Raw genomic sequence first — 8,833 nt, forward strand, 5'->3', positions numbered from 1 at the left:
CAAGGAGAACAGAATAACTGTGTGCGTGGTTGTCATTAATGCCATCATGAATTTTTTAACAACCAGCTGAACTGGAGCTACCAGGCTCACTTTACTTGCCTTCCTATGGCTGCAACTCATTGTTAAGATTTATTTTTTTTTCACAACTATATTATAAAAAGCTTAAAAACATGTACTGTGCTGCAGAAGTGACACTTTACTCTCTCAACAGCTAACTACAGGCACCAAAAGTCTTCCTGGAAAAAAGCTATAGTCTCAAAAAATCCATTGACTACAGGAGAATAAATATATTCAGAGCCTCGCTGTTAGAAGTAAGTAATTTGGTGTAGCATGTAACTAAAGATTATACCCTGGTATAGAAAATACACATATAGGCTGAACAGAGGTTAAGTATCACTTTGGGCATAATTAATGTCCCAAGCCTTTTGGTTGCTTGACAGTGTGATTCTACTCCAACTCTTTTAAGATGGAGAGCTGTTTCTGTGGTTGTATTCAAAAGTGGTCCAGTGGGCTTAGCACAGCCAGTGAATCCTACTTATCCACTAAGCAATACGCACACTTTACATTTTCTAAGAGAATGAATCAGTGAGCAGAAGAAATCTTTTCATCAGCTATCAAGGCGTCTCAACTCTTCCAGGATAAATAAGCCCAGAAAAAGCAAGGAGTTGTAGCAAAATTTGCTATTCCTGTCGGAGCAGAAGGTCGTGACTCAAACTTTTTTATTTCCTTTGACTCCGAATAGCGCCAGTGAGTCATTTCAGGGGAGAGAGGCTGCCCGTGAGCCAAGGGTTGGCCACCACTGTCTCCTTCTATCTGTCTGTTTATTCTGGGTTTTCACACCCTCTCCGTGTGCTACTCTTTTTAATAGCAACAGCAATGTCCCAAAACACGTTAGCCTGGAAGACCTATTTCCAGTTTGTGCCCTAGCTGTCAGCAGTGATCATTTTCCACCAGAAATTTGATTTTATGGCAATTCTGTGTAGCTCCAAAACTTCCTGTCAAAACTCGCCTTATCAGCAGGCTGTCGGGTAAGGAGGGGAACCGAGCTTCTCATTTTTAGCATTAGGCTGAAGAGAGAAAAACAACCATGACAGGTCAGATGATCCAGGTCTGGGTAATAGGAAACAAACATTGGGTTGGGACTGAAATAATTGAAGAGCCAAAGGATTTATTTGCCAGCAGAAATAATTCAGTGAAGATAAAGGCCTTGTGCTCTCTTTCCCTTCCAGCATATCTTTGCCCCCAAGCTGGGTCAGACTCAAAGCTTGTCAAATAAATTAAACAAATCAAATACAGTCCATAGCTTTCCCTTCACAAAATTCACTTTATGAATAGTCTGTGGATATTCTCAAATCATTATGCCAGCTCTGTAATTATAAAGGGAAAAAGGATATTTCATGGAAATTTCATCTAACACAATCTTTAATGAGTAGCACTCAGCACATGAGCCCTAGAGTTGCTGTAAGGCTTTTTCCTTCCTAATTTGCAGTTTTCATCTAGCTTTTTCAAGAACCTCCTGCCATCTCAAGAGGTGCAGCGCACTCCTGCACCAGGGAGTTTGCCCCCACTCCCCTGCAAACAGAGCTGACTTCCCCATCAGGAGAAAGCAGTTTTACTTTCTCCTGCAAATGTTGAGGCATAGGGCAATTCTCAGCATGGGGCAATTCATTATAATCATGGAAAACAATCATGGAGAGGCTTGAGCACATCCCTTGCTTTGTTGCCTTGTTCCTTTTTCCCCTTCTTTCCTGAGCAGTCATTAGTCCAAGTGTCCCTGCAGTCAGCAGTAAAGCTGGACCTAGTGCTACTCCAGTAGGCTGCATCACGCTGATGCTTTGTTTCATGAGATTCAGAGCCATTTGGGCACCTTGTGTCTTTGGAAAACTCCCAGAAGATGCTCATCAGTTTGGAATAACCATCTTGTTAACTTTTGAAATTTTTCAGTGTACAGTACTATACCTGAGGGCGTTCTGTACACATGGAGGTGGAAGACACAGAGGCACCTGAAAACACTGCTTTAGTCTATTGTTCAGATTTAATTTGCTCCATTCAAAATGTCCTTCAGGTCTTGTTCTGACAGACACATGGGCTATACCCAGGCAAGAATTGGCAATGAGAGCAAGCACAGGCAGACTGAAGGATGGCAAGTATCAGCCCAGAGGGAATCAGCAGGGGAGAAAGAAATACGGATTAAAACAAGTTCTGTTTCATGCATTAGGCAACTGGAAATGATAAGCTTTTTTTCTCAAGTTCTAAGGTTTGACTGACTTAGGATGAAGAGCCCTACATTGTTATCCTCAGTGGCTGACTAGAAACAAACAAGACCCCTAGTCTGAACACAACGGACTTTAAAGCTGATCCCTACAACGCTATTTTGCATCAGCATTACAGTAACTAGAGAATGAAGCCTTATTAAATGCCTTGAGACTAGATCTCTGGCTGTATGGTACCATAGCTTCCTGTTTCTATTAGTGCAAACCCTATAGGAAGACAGCTGAAAACTTCTCTGGGTGTTTTGTATGCAGTATGTGGGTATCCTGATCAAGCCAAATTTCTTCTTCACTTCTGCACCAGCAAACTTGTTCCGACCACGGCTGATAATGGGAACACAGACTGCAGGAATCTGTCCTTAGTACAGCTTGCTTCATAAAAACCTCATATGTAACAGACAAGAGAACAAAAGGACAAAGTCAAGGACAAAATGTAATTCTTAGAGAGGAAAGCAAGTTGAAGTTATTAAGACAGACTGAGGGCTCAAAGTGTGCTAGTGGGGTTCATTCGGTTCCTACCTTCTCCAGATTTCATGTTAAAAATGTTCATGAAAGTTTAGATTCTATTGAAATAGATGTGTTGAATACTGAAGTTGAGACTGAAATATCAAAAGCATTAAAAATGCTGATTTTGAATCTTGTGAAATGGAAATTCATGTCTCCTATTCTTCATCCCTGTCGCTGAGTTCCTGCATTACACGGGAAGGAGGGAGCTGACACTCACCCTGGTACAAACACATCTCTCCTGCACCCCACGTGACATGCTGTGCCAGCTGGCAGCCCTGCCTCCACGGCAGCTCAGAGATGTACCACCTCTCCTCCCTCGTAGCTGAGCAGCCGAGTCCTTCCCCGTCCACTTCAGGGAAGAGGCATCAGCTTCACCTGGCTGTAAATGCCAAAAAGACAACAGGAAAGCAGGCTCTGTATTTCAAAGTACACAATGCAGTTTGTTTGAGCACAGCATGCAAACAGCTGATCAAGCTACAAAGCATTTGTTTAAGCCAGAAGTTGTACTTAAAATTGAAGACAGAATGAAAGAAATGAAACAGAAATTTTGCCTCTCAGCTCCTCAGAAAGTCTCCAGCCAAGGAAGTCCCCTCTTGCTGTCATCAGTACCCATTTTCAGGCAGTATCAAGTCACTTGCAGCAGTTTTTCAAATGCAGCTGAGGTGGGACATGGGATGTCTCAGAGGGCAGAGCCAGTTTGACAGCTTCAAAACAGCGTAAGGGGTCAATCTACTTCTAGCTGCTGCTTTTAACTTTAGGGTTCAAACAAATTCATTGTGGCCTATCATCATCACTGCTGAAAGAAATAATTCAGGTTTCAAAAGCTACCTGAATCCCGGTGCTGCAGATACATAAGATCATTTGATACAGCCTGAATCCAGGTCAGGAGGAAATGAAAGCACATAGGCCAGGCAATGAACGTGCTCCTGAGGGCACAGCACTGCTGCCGCACTGTGCCGTTTCCCTTGTTTCAGATGAGCTTTACCATCTCTGCTGCTCAGGTGTCCTGTGCTCCAGCCTCAGGTGTGCCACTGAGCTGAATGAGGCACGCAGAGTCTGGGACCCAGAGAAAGTGCAGAGACAGAACTGGAGTCCTCAAGGCTTGTGTGCTACATGGTGTAACACACAGGCTTCGGTGTACAGCAGTACCTCATTACTTTACATTTCAACAAAGTGAACTTCAGACTCTTCCAGAAAAAAACTTGCAGCATTTCCACCTCCCAACCAAAACTCCACAGTATGCTTTTCTAAAGAGAAAGTGTGATTTTTCCAAAAGTAATAGCAATTCATTACAAATCAAGTTGAAGCATCACTTATCAAACTGAGTACTACGCCTGGTACGGTCACAAAGACATTGGATTTTGACTTAAGAAATACAAGTACTATTCTCACATCAGAACCACAGCTGGGCAAGCCAGCCATTGCCAGTTGTTCCTTTCCTAATCTTTAGTAATATTGATTCTTTAGGGAGGAAGCTGTCTCTGTGTACGTGTCCTTGCAACCTGGAGTACAAGCAGTCATTCTTGCAATATATATTATATATACACATTTTCTTTTTGGCTGTTTTCCTCACAGAGACTGATTTACTGCTCAGATCCTTGGGTCAGACCTGTCCAAGAACGTAGTTACAAGGCAGGAATTTGACAATATATATACAGAATATCAATTTGTCCTATCTCATCAGGTATCAGGACAAAGACTTTTGCATACTCAGTTGTTTGTTATCATAATTAGTATTTGTGCCTAATGGTTCACTTCTTGCTTTAAAGCCCAGGTAGAGGTTTTGTTTGTTTGTTTTTTGTTACAAATGGACAAGAAATCAAATTTATCTTTTCCCCTGTCACAATAAACTTTATAAATTTAACAGCTGCTGGAAGAGAACAATAGCTTGAAGATAAAAAGAAGTCTGAAAAGCAAACATTGCTTTCTAAATACTAGCAGAAAGTAAAGGATTCCAGTGTATCCAACCACAACTGAATTTGGCAACCACTTGAATAGGAAGCAAGAAAAAAATAAATAGAAGGAATTTCCTTAGTTTCTGTGCTGTACCTCCTTCACTTTATAAAGCCAGACACTAGAGAGAGATTCCTACAAAATGGAGTCTGTAAGCAGAGCTATTGAAAGCTTTCAGAAACAAGACTTGAGCCAAAATTTTTAGAAAACTAAAAGGAGACTTCAAATGATACTTGTAGGGGCTAAGCTGTTTGCAACTAATTGCAGGAAAGAAAAGGCAGTGGAGAAGAATGTTTGAACCTGATTGAAAACAGGAAGGACGCAGTGAAAACAGACTGAAATTTGGAGAGAGGGATTCAGAACAAGGTGTCACATAACTAAAAAGATCTCATACAGAGAGTTTAGGTGAAATAGGACAAAAAGGGAACAGACGTATAAAAACACATGCATCTTCAGCGCTGCAATCAGGCTGAACAGTATGCTCAAAAGATGCTACAACAACGAAAAACAATTTCACCTTTTATTCTAAAATTCTTATTTTCCCTTTTCCTAATCAGAAAAGCTGGTAAGGCCAGACTAAGCACTAATGTAATTCCAGGGTCTTCAGCTGTGGTGGTTTTACTCAGGTGGGCAGCTGAGCTCCACAACTGCTCTCTCACTCCCCCTTTTCAAAGGGAAAGGGGGAGAAAATGTGATGGAAAGGGGTCAAGGGTTGAGAAGGACAAGGAGATTGCTCAACAACTATCATCATGGGCAAAACAGACCTACCACAGGGAGATTAGAGAAATTTATTACCTATTACTAACAAGGTAGAGAAGTGAGAAAAAAAGGAAAGAAACTAAAAATACCTTCACCCAATCCACCCTCTTCCACCTCCTCCCTCCGAGCAGCACAGGGGAACAGGGAATGGGGGCTGTAGTCAGTCCCTGAAACTTCATCTCTGCCGCTCCCTCACGGTCCCTCTCTGCCCCTGCTCCACGTGGGGTCCCTCCCACGGGATGCCGTCCTTCCCGAACTGAGCCTGCGGGGGCTGCCCACAGGCAGCAGCTCTTCAAGAACTGCTCCCACACGGCTCCGTACCACGGGGTCCATCCCCCAGGAGCAAACTGCTCCAGCACGGGTCCCCCACGGGCGGCAGCTCCCCCCAGACCCCCTGCTCCTGCGTGGGCTCCTCTCCACGGGCTGCAGCTCCGGCCCGGGGCCTGCTCCTGCGGGGGCTCTCCATGGGCCGCAGCCTCCTCCAGGCCACATCCACCTGCTCCACCGGGGGCTCCTCCACGGGCTGCAGCGTGGAGATCTGCTCCGTGTGGGACCCATGGGCTGCAGGGGGACAGCCTGCTCCACCAGGGGCCTCACCACAGGCCGCAGGGGAACTGCTGCTGCGTGCCTGGAGCACCTCCTGCCCTCCTGCTGCACTGGCCTTGGGGGCTGTATGGCTGGTTCTCTCACATTTTCTCACTCCTTGCTCTCCAAGCTGCTGTTGTACAGCATTTTTTTTTCCTTTTCTTAAATCTGCTCTCCCAGAGGCACAAACAACATCACTTATTGGTTCAGCTCTGGCCAGCTGTGGGTCCCTTTGGAGCCAGCTGAAACTGGCTCTTATGGAACAATGGGGCAGCTTCTGGACTCTTCTGACACAGGACACCCCTGCAGCCCCCCAATACCAAAACCTTGCCACGTAAACCCACTACATTAGCAGACTTGCATCTGCGAATGTTAAACGAAGACTAGATTCAAACACAGGATGCGTTCCTGAGGGGTCAGGCTAGTTTTCTGCTCTCTCAAGGATAATCATCAAGACCAATCAATCACTTTTGCAAGGTAACTCTGTACTTTGAATAACATAACCCTAAGAAATACATGTTAAGGAAGTTCCCAGAAGATCATGCAAAGGCAGCAGTTATTCAAGTGCAGCTCAGAACACCATTGGTTCTGTAGGATCAGAGAAGGAAAAATAGCGTGATTGATAGCTGCTATGAAAAAATCTACAGGGCGAGTTTTGCCTGAGGAGAAGTGAGAATCAACAAATATGCGGCGCTGTATTAAGGCCCTTGTTGCTCTTCTTAGAAAAGCACTAATTTGCTGAAAGAAATCTAATGACAGAAGACTCACATAGTCCCCCTCTTTGCTAACATTTGTTACAGTTGTCATCATATAGGACAGCAGGAGAGGAAGAGGGGAACGTATATTTAATACCCTGAATTCTAATAGTGATGGTAAAGTGATTTCAAGCTGCCTAGACATCACAGCACCCGAGCACAACTTCAAAAACTTTATACACTTAGTCTGCCTCTTCTTCTGTTTTAACGCTGCTCAGTAAGTTTTCATGGGAGGAAATATCTCTCATAAGATACCCAGCAGTTCCCAAATAAATATCAAGATAACAAGCTTAGATTATGTCAATGGAAAGAAGTGATAGCAAGTGTAAAAAGGGACAAGCCTAACCAACAAAGAGCTCTTCACCAATCTCAGAAGAGAAAAGCATTCAAGTAATGGAAATTAGGACAAATTATTTAAGAATTAAGAGCAACAAGAAAACACAGGCACAGTAACAGAACCAAAAAAAAAAAAAGGAAAAAATAAAAAGCAGTAGACAAGAGATTGCTCTGTAAGTGCATTTGCATAAAAATAAAAAAACAAAAACACCATCAAGGGAAGTGTTAGTTATGCAAGACGAATGAAAATGAATGAACAGTTTGATGGCTGTTTCCATTTCAGTTTTCCCTAGTGATGGCAACTACAAGCCACTGTATCATTGACAAAAAAAGGTCTAGTAAAAGAAAAGAACATAGAAGAACAAATGTAAGTTTCCTGAAGTTAGATTTTTGCAGATTGTCTAGGCCCCAAAAGACTTCACTATAAGACAGGCTAAAAATTGGCTGAGGCAGCATCAAAAGCAGTAGCAATAGCTATATTTGAGAACTGGCACACTGACATCATCTGTTTTTAAACAGAAAGGCAATGGAGAAGAGAAGCAGTGAGGACTTTTTGACCAGAGTCAAGACCATTAATTCTTAATTCTAAAAAAATATTTTGGAACAAATATCCAGACTATATTAATTTATGCCTTCCACAGTAACTGACGTAAGTTGGCCAAGAATAAGTTATGTTAAAACCCTCTTTTTCACATTAGTCTAATGACAAATAGTAGATGAAGTATCTTGATGTCTGATTATCACAGGACATCCTTATAAACAAGACAGAGAAACATGGCTCACATGAAAATACTACCGTATGAATGCAGATAGCTAGAATTATCAGAAAGAATTAAAAAAACAGTCTACTGTGAAAACAGAGAGCTGTAAGAATGTTTTGCAGAAATGTCCTAGGATCAGTTCCACTGACATTCTCGCTCTTCACCTAGGTGATAAATAGAAAATAATGAATTTGGATATCTTCCAGATCTACTGGACGACAATATTCAGAGTAAAAATGATAATAGCAAGTGGTCTAGAAAACTGTAACATTTAATACTGAGAAGAAAAACGAATGATCAGCTGTACAGATTCACCTCACACAACGAGATTCAAAAGTTAAGTCTGAATCAGCCAGGGCAATAAATATGACCTCAATTTTTAACGCCTTAAATGCCACAGCATTCAAGCATAGCACTGGGACATAGCTATTCCATGGTTAAGTTTCTATAAACTGTTGACCTTAGACTTTTTCCCCCCCGATATGACAGAAATACAGCCACTAAGAGGGTGTTGAATTAAAAAATAATAAAATCTTGCTCCCTCCAAAAATAATTATTTACTTGATTTACTTCAGATTTTTGAATTTCCTCCATTTTTCATTAAACTCTTCAGTTCAGAGACTTAGTAATACCTATAGCAATTTAGAAGGGAAAAATACTGCCATCTCCTGGAGGAAGTGAAGCTTGCAGCTCTCTTAACGTGTTCATCTTGCATGCTTTCTATGCATGGAAAAGCAACCATCAGATCTTGCATTTAGAGATATAAGCAGAAAGCTAGGGTAGAGTGCAATACGCAAGGTAAATCTTGGTGGCCTAAATTCAGTAGTGGCATGAACCAGGTCCACCCATCCACCCCAACAAATTCTACATGTGTGAACAGCTTCCTTTCAACCAGCCTTCTTCTTCC

The sequence above is a fragment of the Anser cygnoides genome, chromosome 1 (genome assembly GCF_040182565.1).
Source record: "Anser cygnoides isolate HZ-2024a breed goose chromosome 1, Taihu_goose_T2T_genome, whole genome shotgun sequence".
Lineage (NCBI taxonomy): Eukaryota > Metazoa > Chordata > Aves > Anseriformes > Anatidae > Anser > Anser cygnoides.